This window comes from Pseudophryne corroboree, chromosome 7 (assembly GCF_028390025.1).
Source record: "Pseudophryne corroboree isolate aPseCor3 chromosome 7, aPseCor3.hap2, whole genome shotgun sequence".
Classification (NCBI taxonomy): Eukaryota; Metazoa; Chordata; class Amphibia; order Anura; family Myobatrachidae; genus Pseudophryne; species Pseudophryne corroboree.
The window spans coordinates 450126425-450146569 of NC_086450.1; the positions used below are offsets into that span (position 1 = coordinate 450126425).

Genomic DNA, 20145 nt, shown 5'->3' on the forward strand with positions numbered 1-20145 from the left:
CCAGTGCTTATGGTCAAGCCTGGAGACATCACTTCACAAAAATATCCTGAAGCTAAGGGACATTTACAATGCTCTAAGCTTAGCAAGACCTCTGCTTCAAGGTCAGCTGGTGTTGATCCAGTCGGACAACATCACGGCAGTCACCCACGTAAACAGACAGGGTGGCAATGGCAGAAGCTGCAAGGATTCTTCGCTGGGCGGAAAATCATGTGATAGCACTGTCAGCAGTATTCATTCCGGGAGTGGACAACTGGGAAGCAGACTTCCTTAGCACGACCTCCACCCGGGAGAGTGGGGACTTCACCCAGAAGTCTTCCACTTGTTTATAAACCGTTGGGAAAAACTCGACAGGTATTGCGCCAGGTCAAGGGACCCTCAGGCAATAGCTGTAGACGCTCTGGTAACACCGTGGGTGTACCAGTCAGTGTATGTGTTCCCTCCTCTGCCTCTCATACCCAAGGTACTGAGATTGATAAGATGGAGAGGAGTAAGCACTATATTCGTGGCTCCGGATTGGCCAAGAAGGACTTGGTAACCGGAACTTCAAGAGATGCTCACGGAGGATCCGTGGCCTCTACCTCTAAGAAGGGACCTACTCCAGCAAGGACCCTGTCTGTTCCAAGACTTACCGCGGCTGCGTTTGACGGCATGGCGGTTGAACGCCGGATCCTGAAGGAAAAACGGCATTCCGGATGAAGTCATCCCTATCCTGATCAAAGCCAGGAAGGATGTAACCGAAAAACATTATCACCGCATTTGGCGAAAATATGTTGCGTGGTGCGAGGCCAGTAGGCCCGACGGAGGAAATTCAACTGGGTCGATTCCTACATTTCCTGCAAACAGGAGTGTCTATGGGCCTGAAATTGGGGTCCATTAAGGTTCAAATTTCGGCCCTGTCAATTTTCTTCCAAAAAGAACTAGCTTCAGTCCCTGAAGTTCAGACGTTTGTAAAAGGGGTACTGCATATACAGCCTCCTTTTGTGCCTCCAGTGGCACTTTGGGATCTCACTGTAGTTTTGGGTTCCAAAAGTCACATTGGTTTGAACCACTTAAATCTGTGGAGTTAAAATATCTCACATGGAAAGTGGTCATGCTGTTGGCCCTGGCCTGGGCCAGGCACGTGTCAGTATTGGCGGCTTTATCCTGAAAAAGCCCTTATCTGATTTTCCATTCGGACAGGGCGGAATTGAGGACTCGTCCTCATTTTCTCCCTAAGGTGTTTTCAGCGTTTCACCTGAACCAACCTATTTGTGGTGCCTGCGGCTACTAGGGACTTGGAGGACTCCAAGTTGCTAGACGTTGTCAGGGCCCTGAAAATATATGTTTCCAGGACGGCTGGAGTCAGGAAATCTGACTCGCTGTTTATCCTGTATGCACCCAACAAGCTGGGTGCTCCTGCTTCTAAGCAGACTATTGCTCGTTGGATTTGTAGTACAATTCAGCTTGCACATTCTGTGGCAGGCCTGCCACAGCCAAAAATCTGTAAATGCCCACTCCACAAGGAAGGTGGGCTCATCTTGGGCGGCTGCCCGAGGGGTCTCGGCTTTACAACTTTGCCGAGCAGCTACTTGGTCAGGAGCAAATACGTTTGTAAAATTCTACAAAATTGATATCCTGGCTGAGGAGGACCTGGAGTTCTCTCATTCGGTGCTGCAGAGTCATCCGCACTCTCCCGCCCGTTTGGGAGCTTTGGTATAATCCCCATGGTCCTTACGGAGTCCCCAGCATCCACTTAGGACGTTAGAGAAAATAAGAATTTACTTACCGATAATTCTATTTCTCATAGTCCGTAGTGGATGCTGGGCGCCCATCCCAAGTGCGGATTGTCTGCAATACTGGTACATAGTTATTGTTACCAAAAAATCGGGTTATTGCTGTAGTGAGCCATCTTTTCTAGAGGCTCCTCTGTTATCATGCTGTTAACTGGGTTCAGATCACAAGTTGTACGGTGTGATTGGTGTGGCTGGTATGAGTCTTACCCGGGATTCAAAATCCTTCCTTATTGTGTACGCTCGTCCGGGCACAGTATCCTAACTGAGGCTTGGAGGAGGGTCATAGGGGGAGGAGCCAGTGCACACCAGATAGTCCTAAAGCTTTCTTTAGATGTGCCCAGTCTCCTGCGGAGCCGCTATTCCCCATGGTCCTTACGGAGTCCCCAGCATCCACTACGGACTATGAGAAATAGAATTATCGGTAAGTAAATTCTTATTTTATATAGTGCACACATATTACGAAGCAGGGATGGCCATCGTTGGTTAGCAACGATCAATGGGGGTCATTCCGACCCGTTCGCACGCAGCGGTTCTTCGCTGCGATGCGAACAGGTCTGGAATGCGCATGCGCGTCGTTGCCCGGCAACAGGGGTCGCCGTGCAACGATGCTGGTTACGAAGAAAGCAGTCGCAGCGGCGACCGCAAGAAGATTGACAGAAGGAAGGCGTTCCGGGGCGTCACCTGTCCGTTGGCGGACGTTTTCGGGGAGTGGTAAGGAAAACACAGGCGTGTCCAGGAGAACAGAGGGCGGATGTCTGACGTCAAAGTCGGCTCCAGCATCGCTGAGATCGTCGCACAGGGTAAGTATGTCCAGGGCTGGTCTTGTTTTACGTGAAACTTTTTTAGCATTGCAGGGCTGAACAAGCGATCGCAGCCCTGCTATGCTAAAATACACTCCCCTATAGGCGGAGATTAGTTGATCGTACCAGCAGCAAAAAGTAGCTTGGTGCGATCAACTCGGAATGACCCCCATTGTTCCACTACCAATGAGCAATGGTTTTGTTGTCGCTTTCAGAGATCTGATGGTTTTCTTCCATCGATGGCAGAGATTTTCCTATTTTGTTTTCTCCTGATGCAGGGACACACACACATACACACACACACACCCACCCACCCTGTTCAGTCCTGTCTCCTTCTCTGATAGCCCCGCCCACCAACCATACCACTCCCGACGCCTGCTGTGTCCTACTGGGTCCATCAATGGTTCACAACCGATGATTTCATGCCATCGATGTTAAACACTGATGGCACCGTCAAAGGAGACCATTGATGGTTAAACCTTTAATGGCCATCCTTATTACAAAGCGCATTACAGTGAATATTAACCCATTCACATCCGCCCCTGCCCCAGTATAGTTTACACACCATGGGGGTCATTCCGAGTTGATCGCTCGCTAGCAACTTTTTGCAGCACTGCGATCAGATATTCGCCGCCTATGGGGGAGTGTATTTTAGCTTTGCAAGTGTGCGATCGCATGTGCAGCCGAAGGCACAAAAAAGTTTTTTGCAGTTTCTGAGTAGCTCTGGAATTAACGTCAGACACCCGCCCTGCAAACGCTTGGACACGCCTGCGTTTTTCCAACCACTCCCAGAAAATGGTCAGTTTGACACCCACAAATGCCCCCTTTCTGTCGATCACCTTGCGATCGGCTGTGCGAATGGATTCTTTGTTGAATCCATCGCCGAGCACTGATTCTCTTTGTACCCGTACGACGCGCCTGCACATTGCGGTGCATACGCATGCGCAGTTTTGCAGAGATTTAACCTGATCGCAGCGCTGCAAAAAGTTGCTAGAGAGCGATCAACTCGGAATGACCCCCCATATTCCCTAACACACACACACACACGCACGCACGCACGCACACACACACACACCCACCCACTAGGGATCATTTTTATCAGGAGCCAGTGAGCCAACCAGTATATTTTTAGAGTGTGGGAAGAAACCGGAGCACCTGGAGAAAACCCACAGAGAGCACATATAAACCCCACACAGCAATAGTAATAATGATAAAGGGACTGTTTCTGAGCTGCACGAAAGTGTAAAACAGGTCACATCTTGCGGATATTTGCAGACTGCGTATACACACATGGATGGAGTAATGCCGGCTGCGGATGGGAAAACAATGGGTGTTGCGGCCTTGTGCAGGAAGACAGAAGATACTTGCTGGGTGGTATATCTGGAGGCCGCAGAGTCCGCATATACAGCCACTGTGCATCAGCGCCGCCATCTTCTGTGTGATATTTTGTCGGACATGGTTTGAACGCAGAAGCTAGTAATGGCGAATACTATCTCCTGCCCCGCCACCAAATATAGCAAAAGGAAATGGCGGCACAGACAGATTGACTAGAGGAGGACCCGCTGCAGGCACACCATGGGGGTCTGTTCTGGGTGTGCGGTGCAGGGCTGCCCGTGACCTAAGGCCTGTGTGCACTGCACTCTCTACACCCATTATAGATAAACTATTGGGTGGGTGATTGCAGGACACCACAGAATACTCTGCAGCGGAGACGAACCAAAATAGAAGCTGTTCCTGTTCCCTGGAGCAACTGGCACAGATCAGCGACGCCGACATTCACATCTATACCATGTCATCCTGAATCCTGACACCTTTCCTGAGAGGGGAGAATAAAGCAGATGATAAACTCAGGGATGGGGCGTGCAGAGCGCAGTAACCCTGAGCGTGATACAGAACCCGCTGCAGCCTGCACGACCCAGCGTTCTATAGACTTGCGGAACTTGCCTAAGGTTACAAGCTAATACAAGATTTATAGCAGCTTCCAAGCTAGAGCTACAGTAAGTGAGGCGATGCTTATTATATTCATGACTGAAATTATGTCACTGATTTCACTTTGTTTCTGGAACTAGTTATACGCGGTCGAGTCACACTATTATGACCACCTCCTGCATCTGACGTCGGCAGCGTGTAGCTGTGTACTGTACGCGTGCTGCTGCGGTGAAGGTGTATCGTGACTGGACACATGGCACCATTGCTAATAACCGACGTGGAAACTGCGGAGCGGCCCGTGCCACTGATGTGAGAGGTGAACGTCGGCTACGAAGGTGCTTGAGGACCGACCGACTTGCTACAGCGAAGCATCTCACCGTCAACATGAACCTGGGGACTACCAGACGTGGGTCTAAAATGACAGTTCTACGAACCCTGCTGCGTATGTGGCTCTGAAGCGGTTACTCTGGCTATTAGCTGGTGGTCATAATAATGTCAGTCAACCGTGCACGATTTGCAAATAAGGTTAAAAAAATAGGTGCCGGTACTGCGCACCCCTGAGTCCCAGCGGATATTAAAAAGCACTGACTTACAGTAGGGGGTGCATTATACCATATATAGAATGGGATTGGGCTGCGGTGTCCTAGGTGTTGCTGTCAGCCGTGGGAATGTAGCATGGAAACAGATAGAAGTTTCCTTCCCCCAAAACTTTTGGCGATTCTGTGAGCGCACCCTATGAAGGGGAAGCAGGTACAGTACATGACAGTGACTGGTAACCATTCACTCTCTAAATGCTAATGCAGACAGAAGTCACTGCTGTGCTGAGCGCGGTGCAGGGGCCGGCGGATCTGCATGTGAATGGCCCCTCTTGGTTTACATGTGAATATGTCCTCACTACATTGTGCCGACATCTCACTGCAGAACCGATCTCTGCAGAGAAATACATCACAGACCCCACTCTTAGGGGCCTGGGTGGACGGGTCCGTTATACAGCCAGAAAGTAAGTTTATGTTACTTGTAATGGACCCATTCACCATTACCGCCCCTATTTCCCAGCCTTAATTTCATCAAGCTCTGCAGATTAAAAATTTGGGGGGCGTGACTGTGGGAACTGATGCCATCTTCAGATGGCGTTGACCAGTGGAGCCCCGCACCTTCCTATTGGCAGGAGTTCCGGAGCCTGTAGAAGGGATCCCTGCGACTGTTGGCGCTGACAGTAGACGTGCTAGGGATTGTGGGACAGCGGCTTTTCACAGCGGACCCGCCACTGAAACAGTACTGAATTGCTCCGATACGCCGGTGCCTGCCACCGCAAGTTGCCGTAGTGGGGCCGTCAGTTTGTAATAATGATTAGGTCCCTTATTCCTGTATTCTCTAGAAATGTTCCTTAGCACACAATCTGAACCTGTTATCTGGAATATGTACTTTTCTTTACATCGGTAGTTTTATAATAATCTAACGCGTGGTTATGCACCTGCAGACGGGCTGACACTACACGCCCTAGTCTGGTAATCTAGTTCCACAGCCGCTGGGGTTTCATAGGTTGCTGAGCGGTGTTGTGGAACACTGCCACCTTTGGACTAAATATCATAAAAATGAATTAATACTTATATAGCATCTATATGGAAGACACAGGTCTTTGCTATACACTTTCATCACCAGCTTCCATTCCCACCCCCCGTTTCCTGTGTTCTCTCCCATTCGCCTCCTGTTAGGATTATACCATTGTACTGGAAGTTTATACAAAGCCTGGCCCCCGGCCTCCAGACCCCGTTCACTCCTTTGTCTTGACAAGAGAAGTTCTTCCATCTCCTGAATAGTCTGTATTCTGAATGAGCGGAGGTTGCCGGGGATAGGACGTTAGTGTGTGTTTAAATGCGTCTTTAATCACAGCTGGTGGGGCTCACACATGCACAGCCAGGCTGACCTATCTCACCCCAGCGCTGACAGAGACACAAGTAGCACTGGTTTATTTTTAAGGGTTAAATGATATTGTCATAATAAACTGAGCAGGCTGGCTATACTACAGCACAGATACGTCGATGACACGCGCGTTGCTTATATCTCAGCTGTCACGTGACCTGCACGGAGAAAGTACAACGTTTGCAAAACTTGCCTCTTATTCCTGTGATCTAACAGCACGAGTTCTGCTGTGGAAGGGTTAGTAGGTAAGTGCGCGTGGCAGGAGGGTTCCTTGCTGGAGGATTGTTGCCTCCCTGCGAAATAAAACCGCGCCGAAATCAAACGGGTGACCAACAAAGCTTCGGTTCTTTGTACATATCTCTCCAGCAATGAGAGTAGCCCACTTGGATCAGCTTTGTAATAAGCCTCATTGAGCCTGAGTGTTCTCTATTGTAATCTGACACATGTCCCACCAGCAAAATTAGTAAATGCAGTAGACGGGAGGAAGACTAGTTAAACGCGGTGGCGTTCCCATTCCTAGGACTGAAATTCATATCATTACAGAGGCTTTTTCTATCACTTCATTGTAAAGTTGTGATAGCAGGACTTCTTGGAGGGGTGGGCATCTTCTGCCAGGCACTAGAAACCCCATTGGCTGTTAAAGGGTTATTATTTCCAATTCAGGTCACGTGTGCCTATAACGCAGGGACTTTCTTTGTTGTCTCATCCCAGTGGGGGGGTTTCTATAGAAAGGGGTTGAGAGAGACCAGTTTGCCTGCCATAAGGTGCAGACACTTTGTGTGTCCCCTTCTGTACGCCGCAGGGGAAGGGGGGGTGGGGGGGAGAAAAAAAAAAGAAGCTGGATCTTTCCAGGACCTCCACAATTCCTGGGAGACAACAGAGGAAGATTCCGGGGGGCTTTATGCAGTTGGAGCGGAGATTCGTTGCCCCCCCACCCCCATCTATCAGTGTGATCAGGAAGTAGGTACGTGTGTGTCTGTGTGTGTCTGTGTATAGAAAGCACATTGGCGCGGCAGGCTGGGAAAAGACAAATTGTTTTTACCGCCACGCTGACTGGTCCTACAGTAACGCAGTGCTCTCTCCACAATCTGTCATTCTGATCAGCGTCCTTTCTCGGAGTGAAAGAGTTAATTGGTAACAGTGAATATCCAGTTATTACAGTGTTCCATCAGTGTGATGTCATTTGCTACATCCGTGCAATGTGTTTTATCCTTGGTAGCGGTGCCGGAGGCTCTGTGTACCAAACACACAAGACAGGTACAATATTTAAGTCATGACGAACAGATCCAGCTCAGTAATCGTCATTTTAACTCCAGGTCACCTAAAAATCCTTCCATCAACACTCATCACCTATTATTTGTCCATCAGGTGCTTGCATCACAGCATAAATGGTTATCGGCGTGGACACCTAGTAGTAGAGGTTAGGCAAGGTGTGGTGTGTAATATTCAGTAGCACCACATCCAGGATTAGATATTCCATCCCTGCCAGGTTATGGAGAGCACGTTCCGGGGGGTGAGGTAGCTTGTCTCAGAAGGTTATATGTGTCTTTGTGTCTGGTGAAAAGTAAGAACTGGATTCGGGATTTTGAGGAAGAGCAGGTAGAACTGGCAGATTGTCCGTTGGAAGAAAATGTGTCAAGGTAAATTGCGGAAATTGCATCTTTTGCTAGGTGATTGCTGCATATTTCTATTGATTTCTATTCTGCCTTACCTGAAGCCGCAATCCAGTTTCATGACTTTCCATCACTGTATCGCATCTGTGGAGGAAGGTGCCCAGTAGCGGCGCCGGAATCTCCTCGCTGGTCATTCTGTAGCACTTACCTTTCAAGAAACCGGTCTCATTTCATCTCGATATATGGACTTTGCCCGGGCTTAAAAATGGTTCTTGCGATTAATTATTGTGAGCATTCATATCACAGTGCATGTTTTACATTCCATAGCTCTTCATTTACTAACGTAAGCACTAAGAAGCCCCCAGATATATAATATTATTGTACGGTGTATACAGCACATTGGATCATTGTATGGGGAGACACAATCACGGTACAGGGGTTACCCTGAGGACACTGTTTCCTCTGCCCCACAGCAGCAGGAGATCTAGTGATGGGCTTGTGCCCCAAATGACCATGTGTCCGCACCAGCTGCCTCTATGTCGGCTGCTAGTCTTGTACACAGCAATGATAGTTACCATTTAGTCAGTCTCATCTTGGTTGTCAGCAACAGGTGAGCAGGTCCCATACCAGGACATGACTGCTGCCTAATGTAGGCCCGCAGCCATAGAGGTGTCAAACCATAGGCCTAGAGCAGGGGTATTCAACACAAAGACCGTCAGCTGTGGGACTACACATCCCAGCATGCCCTGCTGCAGTTTTGGGATGTCCTAATGGCAATACTATGGCAGGACCTACTGGTGATGTGTAGTTACACAGCAGCTGGATGCTGAATACCCCTGGCCCAGTGGTTGCAGTTCACTGTATTGGTAACTTAAGCAACACCCAATACTGCAGCCAAATCTGGTGCTGACCTCTCCAACATATGGAGAGCAGTAATAGAAACGTAACACACGTAGTCTGTGAGTCGTAATATATAAACCTTATGTAGTAAGCCTTTAAATACTACCGCTAGTTTCTTCAGTTAACCGGCGGAATATACCGCCATTGTGCCTCCATAATGGCCAATTCAAGTCTGTTTTGTGGTCAGTATAGCAATTGTTAGTGGAGCACATGATCCACAGCAGAGCATGCACAACTTTTAGGAACTATGGTTGGTTCAGTGCTGCACATGTCTAAGCCGCTACTCCACCTGCGGCTGTGCAGGGTTTTCCCGCACATGATGAGTTTCCCGAGTGTGTATCATGACTATTCAGGAGGAATTGCATACTATTCAGCGGTCAGTGTGCACGCAGATCCATCTGATTTCCAAGGCATTGGTGGTGTATACTGGTGGTGATATATATCATACTTGCCTACTTTTGAAAAAGCATTTCAGGGAGATTGTGAAAGTAGCACCTATCAGCACGAGCGTATACTTCTATATAAACCCCAGGTTAAAAGAGTGAAGCCTGTGATTAAAACGGTTACAATTTGGCCAGAAGGAGCAATGATGAGGTGCAGGATATATGTTGGAATTTACAAATTGGGATTTGTTCATCGAAGAGTGTGTGATCAATGATTCAATTGATATTGATGTACTTGCATCTTTGATCTCCTGCTATATAAGTTCATGCACGGAGAGTGTCACGGTGAGGAAAAAAATTAAAACCTATTCTAATGACAAACCATGGTTAAATGGGGAGGTTCGAGCTCAACTTAAAGCCAGGGATAGAGCTTTCAAGGCTGGCGATGAGGCCGCTTTGAGAACAGCCAGGGCCCAACTTCGTTTGGGCATAAAAAGAGCAAAAATTCGTTACTCTAAAAAGATTGATGTTCTTAGTAGTCTGAATAAGAATCCTAGGGGCTTGTGGCAGCTGATATATGAAGTGACTGGGTGCAAAGTTAAAAAGGCCAACCATGTGGAGGTTACTAACTCATTGGAGGATGATTTAAATCTGTTTTATTCTAGATTTGAAGAAAATAACAGATTACCCCAGTTGCCGCAGAACCCTCGCGAGGGGGAATCTCCCTTGTTGCTTGAAGAAGGCGCTGTGCTAAATTGTCGGCGTCGGGTAAATCCGGGCAAGTCAACGGGACCTGATGGCATTCAGGGGAGGGTCCTTCATGGATGTGCGGAGCAACTGAGGGGGATATTAACGATCTTGTTTAACTTAATGCACTGTGTAGTGCCAAGGAGTTTGAAGTTGACAAGTATTGTCCCAGTCCCTAAGAAAGTGTTTTAATGACTATCAGCCTATAGCATTAACGTCCCTCATAATGAAATGCTTTAAGAGACTAGTATTGCATCATATTAAATCTTTTTTTTCAGCTGAGTTTGACCCGTTTCAATTTGCTTATAGACGGAACCGTTACAGTGACGACACGATTATTACACTGTTGCACTTTACTCTGTCCCATTTGGAAAAGAGGAATGCTTATGTTAGGATTTTATTTATTGATTTTAGTTCGACCTTTTACACAGTGATTCCTGCGTCTTTGACAAATAAATTATCTGTGTTGGGCTTTGATAGTTTTACTTGTAATCGGATTTAAGAATTTTTGACTAATCGCCCACAGATGGTTAAAATGGGTAGTGTTAGGTCCGGGGAGGTGCTGCTCAATACAGGTGTCCTGTGTCCTTAGCCCTTTTTCATACTCGATGTTTACCCACGACTGTGTGTCAGCAGATGCATTTGTTAAAGTGATTAAATTTGCAGATGACATTGCTGTAGTAGGGTTAATTAACGGTGATGATGAGTCAGCTTATAGGACGGAAGTTGTGAAACAAGTTGGTTGGAGTAATGAAAATCACTTATTTTTAAATAGTGGGAAGACTAAAGAACTGATCGTGGACTTTAGGAAGGGACAGTTGCAGAAATCGCCTGTTGGTGATCAAGCAGTGGAAATGATTGCTTCGTTTCGCTCTTTGGGCATTCAGATTTCGTCTTGTTTGACATGGTCGGCGCACTTGCAGTTGATAGTAAAAAAAGCTCAGCAACTACTTTTTTTCCTGCGACGTTTAGGAGCAACAGGTGTTGGTGCGCAGACCATCTTAAACTTTTATAGGCGCTCGACTGAGAGCATCCTTAGTTTTGGATGAGTGACATGGTATGGTGGCTGCACCTTAAAAGATCGGGGTGCATTAGAGAGATTTAGAAGAACCGCTAGTAAAATCATTAGTATGCCGCTGCCTATCTTTGATGAGTTGTATAGGCGTAGAGCCTTAAGTAAAGTCAGAAGTATTTTATCAGAAAGTGGACATACTTTTAATGAGTTCTTTGTCGAACTTCCGTACACAAAGAGGTTTCGTACTCTGCTGGCACGGACTAGTCGTTTTAGGAACAGTTTTATTCTATTTGCAGTACGGATGTTAATTTATGATTGTATTATTTGTATGTTTCTGTATGCTATGACTATGTCGCCTGCTACTTGGTGCTATGTACTATTGAAATGTCGTCTGTCAATGTGTTTTGGCTGATGACCATAAACTGAACATGAACTTTTACAGTACATCTGAGAGGCTGATCATAAAAATTACTTATTATTATTACCAGTTATTTATATAGCGCACACATATTCCGCAGCGCTTTACAGAGAGTATTTGCCCATTCACATCGGTCCCTGCCCCAGTGGAGCTTACAATCTATATTCCCTACCACATGTACACACACACATTTATACTAGGGTTAATTTGTGTTGGGATCCAATTAACTTACCAATATATTTTTGGATTGTGGGAGGAAACCGGAGCACCCGGAGTAAACCCACGCAAGTACGGGGAAAATATACAAACTCTGCACAGGTAGAGCCATGGTGGGAACCGAACTTATGACTTCAGTGCTGTGAGGCAGTAATGCTAACCATTATACCATCCGTACTGTCCATACTTACATCCAAATGTAAATGAGCCCCAAAGTTAGTAAGATCTACTTGTTGAAGAAAATACACTGATATTTTGCAGGATTTGTTTGTGTATTGTGTTTTACAAGAGGTTCAATATACTGTAAGTGGCCATGAGAAACCTTATTTAAAATGCATGTAGCCATAGGGATCATTGTGCCTTATAACCAATGCAGGGAAATGTATGTGTCTCTGATTTATTTTTTCCCCCAAGAATGTAACAGCTGCATAACGGATGGTGTAATGGTTAGCATTACTGCCTCACAGCACTGAGGTCATGGGTTCAATTCCCACCATGGCCCTAACTGTGGGGAGTTTGTATATTCTCCCCGTACTTGCGTGGGTTTCCTCCGGGTACTCCGGTTTCCTCCCACAATCCAAAAATATACTGGTAGGTTAATTGGCTCCCAACAAAATTAACCCTAGCATGAATGTGTGTGCGTGTACATGTGATAGGGAATATAGATTGTAAGCTCCACTGGGGCAGGGACTGATGTGAATGACCGAATATTCTCTGTAAAGCGCTGCGGAATATGTGTGCGCTATATAAATGACTGGTAATAAATAAATAAATAATAATGGGGATAAGGTGCAATCAGGGAGATTGCTGGACTATTCAGGGAGTGCGGGAGATTGCTACTATTTCAGGGAGTCTCCTGCAGAATGCTGGAAAGTAGACATCTAATATATATATATATATATATAGTTGCACATCCCGACTGCAGAGTGCAGACCTGGTCGCTGGTGAGAACTTGCGGTAAAATATGTTATCTTATTTTGGCTGTGCCATACCTGGATGAGACATAGGGATATATTTACTAAGCTCCCTATTTTGACCGAGATGGTGTTTTTTCTTCAAAGTGTCATCTCGGGAATTTACTAAACTCAAATCACGGCAGTGATGAGGGCATTCGTATTTTTGTTGAAGTCAAAGAAAAAAATTACGAATGACTACACCATCGGTCAAATACGCCTGTTATTTGGTAGAACTCGGTAATTTACTAAAATTTGTATTTCACAAACACTGCCGGCAATAGCCAAACACTGCCGTGAATAAATACAAATCGTAAAAAAAAAACAGTTTTCAAATAGACCTGCTTTTTTTTACCGTGTTCTGATAGGCATGCACGGATCCGTGAGATCCATGCATGTTTATCAGTGGGAAGGGGTGGGAAAATATTAAATGTAAGAAAAAAAAATGCGTGGGGTCCCCCCTCCTAAGCAAAACCAGCCTCGGGCTCTTTGAGCCGGTCCTGGTTGTCAAAATATGGGGGGGGGAATGACAGGGGTTCCCCCATATTTCATCAACCAGCACCGGGCTCTGCGCCTGGTCCTGGTGCAAAAAATACGGGGGAGAAAAAGCGTAGGGGTCCCCCGTATTTTTTGAACCAGCACCGGGCTCCACTAGCCAGGTACATAATGCCAGAGCCGGGGGACACTTTTAATGTGGTCCTGGCGGCCCTGGCATTACATCCCCAACTAGTCACCACTGGCCGGGGAACCCTGGAGGAGTGGGAACCCCTTAAATCAAGGGGTCCCCCCCCTCCAGCCACCCAAGGGCCAGGGGTGAAGCCCGAGGCTGTCCCCCCCATCCAAGGGCGGCGGATGGGGGGCTGATAGCCAAGTGTAAAAAATCTGAATATTGTTTTTAGTAGCAGTACTACAAGTCCTAGCAAGCCTCCCCCGCAAGATGGTACTTGGAGAACCACAAGTACCAGCATGCGGTGGAAAACCGGGCCCGCTGGTACCTGTAGTACTACTACTAAAAAAATACCCAACAAAAAACAGGACACACACACCGTGACAGTAAAAGTTTATTACATACATGCACACCTACATACATACATACTTACCTATGTTCACACGAGGCTCGGTCCTCTTCTCCATGTAGAATCCTCGGGGTACCTGTTGAAAAAATTATACTCACATAATCCAGTGTATATTCTGTTCTTTGTATAATCCACGTACTTGGCAAAAAAACAAACCGGAAACCCGACCACGCACTGAAAGGGGTCCCATGTTTACACATGGGACCCTTTTCCCCGACTGCCAGGACCCCCCCTGACTCCTGTCAAAGAGGGTCCTTTTAGCCAATCAGGGAGCGCCACTGAGAGTCCTTTTAGCCAATCAGGGAGTGCTACTAAAAACAATATTCTGATTTTTTACACTTGGCTATCAGCCCCCCATCCGCCGCCCTTGGATGGGGGGGACAGCCTCGGGCTTCACCCCTGGCCCTTGGGTGGCTGGAGGGGGGGGGGGGCCTTGATTTAAGGGGTTCCCACTCCTCCAGGGTACCCCGGCCAGGGGTGACTAGTTGGGGATGTAATGCCAGGGCCGCCAGGACCACAATAAAAGTGTCCCCCGGCTCTGGCATTATGTACCTGGCTAGTGGAGCCCGGTGCTGGTTCAAAAAATACGGGGGACCCCTACGCATTTTGTCCCCCGTATTTTTTGCACCAGGACCAGGCGCAGAGCCCGGTGCTGGTTGATGAAATATGGGGTGATAAAGCTAAATATTTATCTTATATAAAACCCTTTATGAGGTCTAAGAACACTGTACGCTATTTACGTATGGAGTACCGTAAGGGTACGCTCGTTGCGTAACGATCGCTTAGCCGTGGTCGAGACGCTCAAGCGTCACGTTCGCTCACGGCTGAGAGATCACAGGCAGGCACGCTATTGGCTGCCGACTAACGTAATGATTCGCTATAGCGTAGCGGACGCTCGGGACCACGAGGAGATCACCAGCGGCGCTGACGCTCACAATGTTAAACCTTTAAATCTAAACCATAAACAATGTAATATGCTGTAAAACCTTAGTGTAGAGATAGGGTGTAGATGCAACACAGTGTAACCTTATTAACTTAAAAGCTGTTTGAGCGTCACCGACGCTCTGTGAATACTTAACACTATAAGAAATACACAGATACCGTGCTTAGGGTCCAACGCCTAATATATATTATGAATGTTATACTTGCAAAAGAATTAATACAATACAAGTCATACACTACAATATAACATAGACTACCTAACCAGATAACTACACAGGAAATACAATACAATACTATTACGTTTAGGAGAGTACGAGAGAAGGAAGAGAAGAGAGAGAGAGAGAGATATGGCCCATAACAACAAGAAAGACAATATGATTGCGGAGAAAACTTACGCACAAAGGAAACGATCGCATGCGCCTCTGGACATCCAGCTCCCGATTTTCAGCAATGATAACCGTTGAAGAGTGAGCTGGATGTGATCGGCTTGTCTATTTATGCCCCACACACAATACAATTCAATGGTCCCTACAATCTCATTGTTCATTGGACACAGGAATTCCTCCTCGCATTATAACAAAAGGTCATAGGTTGATTCATACAGGTGGGCTGTGACGATTTCCAACTGCTCAGGTGGGTGGGCAACTAGGTTTCCCGCCGCATGGATAAGTAAGTGCAAATAATAGTAAATGGACATAAACTTCTTATGTCCATAACTATTCGCACGAGCGATTAATCCGCTTCAAACCAACACCGGAATATTGCTAATTAAATACTCTTCCGATGGGTACTAAACACCACTGTATTACTCCTGTCTGACCCTTCGTATCAAACAAAGGGGGATTTCTCTGTTCATGAACATTCTATATTAACCAAACTTTCAGAATCTATCAAAGGGACCATGATCTACAAAATACATTATATAGTGGAAATATGTAACGATTGAGTCGCACGCTACGAACACATGAACTCTACCGTAAATGCACATACCGCGCGCCCGCGGGTGCCCACAACAGCGAGTATGCGCACTCACGGGAGAGCGCACGCATGCGCAGCGCAGACCAGTGTGAGGTGCAAATATGGCAGTGTGCATAGAGATATTTTTCTGACTTTGACAGTCCACCCTTTGGCAGTCAACAATAACTGCCACTTCCTAAAACATTTCAAAAAGAGAAAAATATATGTCAGGGGTTAATACATTTACATGGTTGGGTAGGGGAGGAGAGGAGAAGGTAGGAAAAGGGTATGACCTAGTGTGATAGCAGAAGCATGTGTGTATGAATCCGTGCTTGGGGGTGATGTATCATCGTGCCGTACGTGTTTTAAATCAAGCTTCGAGGCATTGCGAAGTATACATTTGAATTCCTTATCCCGCGGTACGGGTCTGTGGATGGGCTCTCAAACTTTACCGAGCTCTTTTCGGCTGTGGTTGTAACAAAATGGGGAGCACATTTTAGTTGATGATACATGAATGGGGGAATATGTGATTGCTGATATCTGTGCCTGTATTCCCTATACTATGTGTGTAATTACCTGAAGGTTGTAGAGATGAAGATAAGACATAATTACGGTAAATGCAGTGGTATTCTATGTCAGGTAAATGAACATTTGTCGGTTGAAGTCTTGTTCGGTGTCTGTTGAATGCAGTCTTCTTTGTGCTTTTGCCCATAAGGTGCGAGCAAAAGCTTTGTCAATGTCCATAGATTTACAAAAGTGTTGGGCTAGCGTAATTTTAAAATTTCTAGGGAAACTGGGGATCTATGGCAAAGTTCATCAAAAATCTGTGTATCAGGTTGTCAAAACTTCTTCTTTAATCCATCTGTTGTCTGTATATCGGCTCATCAAATTCCTCGTCCAAGTGGGTCTTTTTACCTTGGAGAAAACGGAAAAACAGGTGAAAGAAACGGACCGTAGAAATCGCATTTTCATCACATCATTGTTTCTACATTTGGGTCATAAATCAAATCCATTGGAATTACAATTTCCTCACTCCTTAAACTCATCACCCTGGTACTTTGTTTGCACTTCGTTAAAGCCTGACCGCATCTAAATATCAAGCCAATCGTTATGATAACACCTAAGATACATAGGAGAAACTTCCCTACATCCATTATGACTCCTTGAGCCCATTCTCCTAAACCGGAGAACCAATTTCGCGGGTTCAACCATGACACCCAACCAGTCAGCTCATTACTCACAGCAGCAAGGGTGAGATTGTGTCTCCTGCGAAATTCCCACTTCAGTTGGAGAATATCGTCCATCTTTTGGTCTATGACCTCGACCGGGTCCTCGGTACTATTTGTAATATATGTGCAACATTTCACGCCGTACTGCGTTGCCAGTGTGACACAATATCCACCTGTTACTGCCGTGAGATAATTGAGAATCATTCTATGCTGAACCAGTTCTGTTTTATAAGCTTGAAGTTCTCTTCCAGTATACCTAAACGTGTCATCATACATTTCTGTGATATTGTCTAACAAATTTGCGAGCGCAGATATGTATTTATAATTCAACACTCCTCTGGCGGTGCGAGTGAAATCTAACGCGATTAGAACCTGAATCCCGGTGGATTCATGGATCATGTCAGAGGCCGGATGCTCTGTTCTTTCTATCAGGTGCCGTTTAACTACGTGCTCGTAATGGGTGTGAGTATAAGGAGCTTGGGCAACACGGTGTATATCCTTCATTTTGGCATGTGATACAGTCATTACTTCAGGCAGTACTTTTCCAATATAACACAATCCTTCAGAGTTTGGGGCAAGCCACTTATACGCCTTCCTCCCGCATATGAAATATGCATCATCGGGGAGAACATATGGGACGGAGTAGGACATAACCATATTACACATCTTCCATGTGAAATCTCCTAACCCTAATTCTCCCATTTGTCTAGTACACGTATCAGCTTGTACGATATGTGCACAGTATCCTGGTGATACCTCTCCAACTCTCGTAATCCTATTTCCTAGGGTATACCTATATCGGAAAGATTTTCCTCTACTGGCTATGTGGCGTACAAGCTCTGTATCTGTCGGCATTCTATCTGCTCTATATGAAAAGGTCATGGTTTGGTTACTCCATGACACTTCCCAATTTCCCGGCTTTCGGGGATTGGAAATGTTAAAACATATGAGGGATCTATCCACATGATATTGGTGGAGCTTCAAACTAGGAGGACTGGAGATATTAAACCTCCTGTCCACCGGCCTCCCACCACTTAGCTCAAGTACCTCCCCTATCGTTAAAGGAAATGGTACTAGTCCTGATTTGCTATGACCTTGAGGTACTTGAGAGCATACCCAACAATCTGTTTGATTTAGCACACTACCCACTAAGGAGTGATAGTCACTCAAGGGATGCCGGTCCATGTGGATATTAAAACTGGATTGGCATTTCTTGATGCACCCATCCTCAACTACATTGTCACAAAGCCTACAGATACAGTTTTCTTCAGCTAACAATCCTTCACAATTCCTTCTATGGTCAATGCTATCGGATCGTTTTCTGATACTCGCCTTTGCTTGTTGATTATGTTGTTCTCGGAAAACTACGCCTCCATCTCTGTCATCAGAACCCATTCCAGAACCTCTCTCGAACTCCATGGTACTCTCGCCGGAACAGACTGCTCTGGTCAACATCATGGTCAACAGGAAAATCCAGATCACAGTCTCTTGGGGCAAGTCCATCTTATAGGAGGAAACGAAGAAGAATGAGGAGGGGGAAAAATAATTTGAGGGAGAGGGGATGGGAAGTGGAGAAAAACAATAAAAGGGAAACGGGGGATCGACAACTGCTTTTGATCTTGTGATTCTCGATGCTCAGGTGCCGCCTCAGTCCTCCTGGAACAGACACTCCAGTGATACAACGTCCTCTACCGTCTGTTCCTTATCACGGAACCTCTCTGGATCAGCAACCTTCTTACAATGGGACGAATGAACCCAAGTCTCTCTCTCGGCAACTTTCAATGCTGTAGTGCTAGTCAATAAGACTTGGTATGGTCCTTCCCATCTGTCAATAAGGCAACCTGAGCGTAGAAAATTCCGTATCATTACATAATCCCCAGGTTCAATGTCATGACAATTACTATCTGGTAAATCAGGAATCACTAACTTCAAATTATCATTTTGATTCCTTAGCTGTTTACTCATATTAACCAAGTACTTTACAGTCACTTCATTGTTACACTTCAAATCATCCTGAGGGTTAATCATAACATGCGGTTGTCGACCAAACAAGATTTCAAAGGGAGACAGATTAAGAGGGGACCTGGGAGTGGTTCTGATGCTGTATAGTACAATGGGTAGAGCTTCTGGCCATGTCAATCCTGTCTCTGCCATAACTTTGCTCAGTTTATTTTTAATAGTGCTGTTCACTCTTTCTACCTTCGCACTCGCCTGTGGACGGTATGGAGTGTGCAGCTTGCTATCAATTCCCATCAACTTACACATTCCTTGAAAGACATCACCTGTAAAATGGGTACCCCTATCACTTTCAATTATTCTAGGGATACCATATCTACATACAAATTCCTGCACAATTTTCTTAGCAGTAAACATAGCGGTATTTGTGGCCGCAGGAAATGCTTCGACCCAATTTGAGAAAACATCTATACAAACAAGTACATATTTCAAATTTCGACAAGGGGGTAATTGAATGAAGTCAATCTGTATTACTTGGAAAGGACCGCCTGTAGGTGGGATATGAGATGGTTCTGTTGGTATTGCCTTTCCGATGTTCTTTCTCAAACAGGTATGGCATGACATTGCTCTCTTACCTGCATGAGATGAAAATCCTGGGGCGCACCAATATGCTCTTACCAACTTGCACATTCCCTCCTTGCCCAGATGAGTCAGCCCGTGAGCTGCCTCAGCTAAACATGGGAGATATGCTCTGGGGGCCACCGGTTTAGCTTGTCCATCCGTCCAGAGTCCTGAGGACTCCTGGCCATATCCTTTTGCCTTCCAGACTGCCTTTTCCTGTGTGGAACACAAATTTTGCATTTCACACAACTTCTGTGTGTTGATGGTATTAAATACCATCAGTTGTGTGGTGTCTGTCTGTCTGGGGGTACCAGCTGCTAACTTAGCTGCTTCATCTGCTCGGCTGTTACCAAGTGATACTGGGTCCTGGCTATATGTGTGTGCTTTACACTTGATAACAGCCACTCTGTCGGGTTCCTGTATCGCTGTTAGAAGCCTTTTGATGTGAGCTGCATGCGCTATCGGTGTACCAGCTGCCGTCATGAAATTTCTGAGGCGCCATAGGGCTCCGAAATCATGGACTACCCCGAATGCGTATCTAGAGTCGGTGTAGATATTGGCTGATTTGCCCTTAGCCAATTCACATGCTCTGGTTAGGGCGACCAGTTCAGCAACCTGGGCTGAGTGAGGTGGGCCTAGCGGTTCCGCTTCTATGGTGCATTGGTCATCTACGACTGCGTATCCAGTACACAAGT

The 20145-nt window shown here is 46.2% G+C and overlaps 1 protein-coding gene across 5 annotated transcripts in view; it reads left to right on the forward strand.

Annotated features, from left to right (window-relative positions):
• Nucleotides 1-20145, forward strand: part of SEPTIN12 (septin 12) — a 331103-nt gene that overhangs the window by 239909 nt on the left and 71049 nt on the right. The window contains exon 1 of one of the 5 annotated variants that reach the window (XM_063935048.1): nt 7167-7388. The exons of 3 other annotated variants lie outside the window; for them this stretch is intronic. The gene's annotated coding sequence lies outside the window, so the exon portion shown is untranslated. Of the gene's footprint in view, nt 1-7166; nt 7389-20145 lie in introns of those variants that run through there. One more of the 5 variants, XM_063935049.1, reaches the window with a different exon arrangement.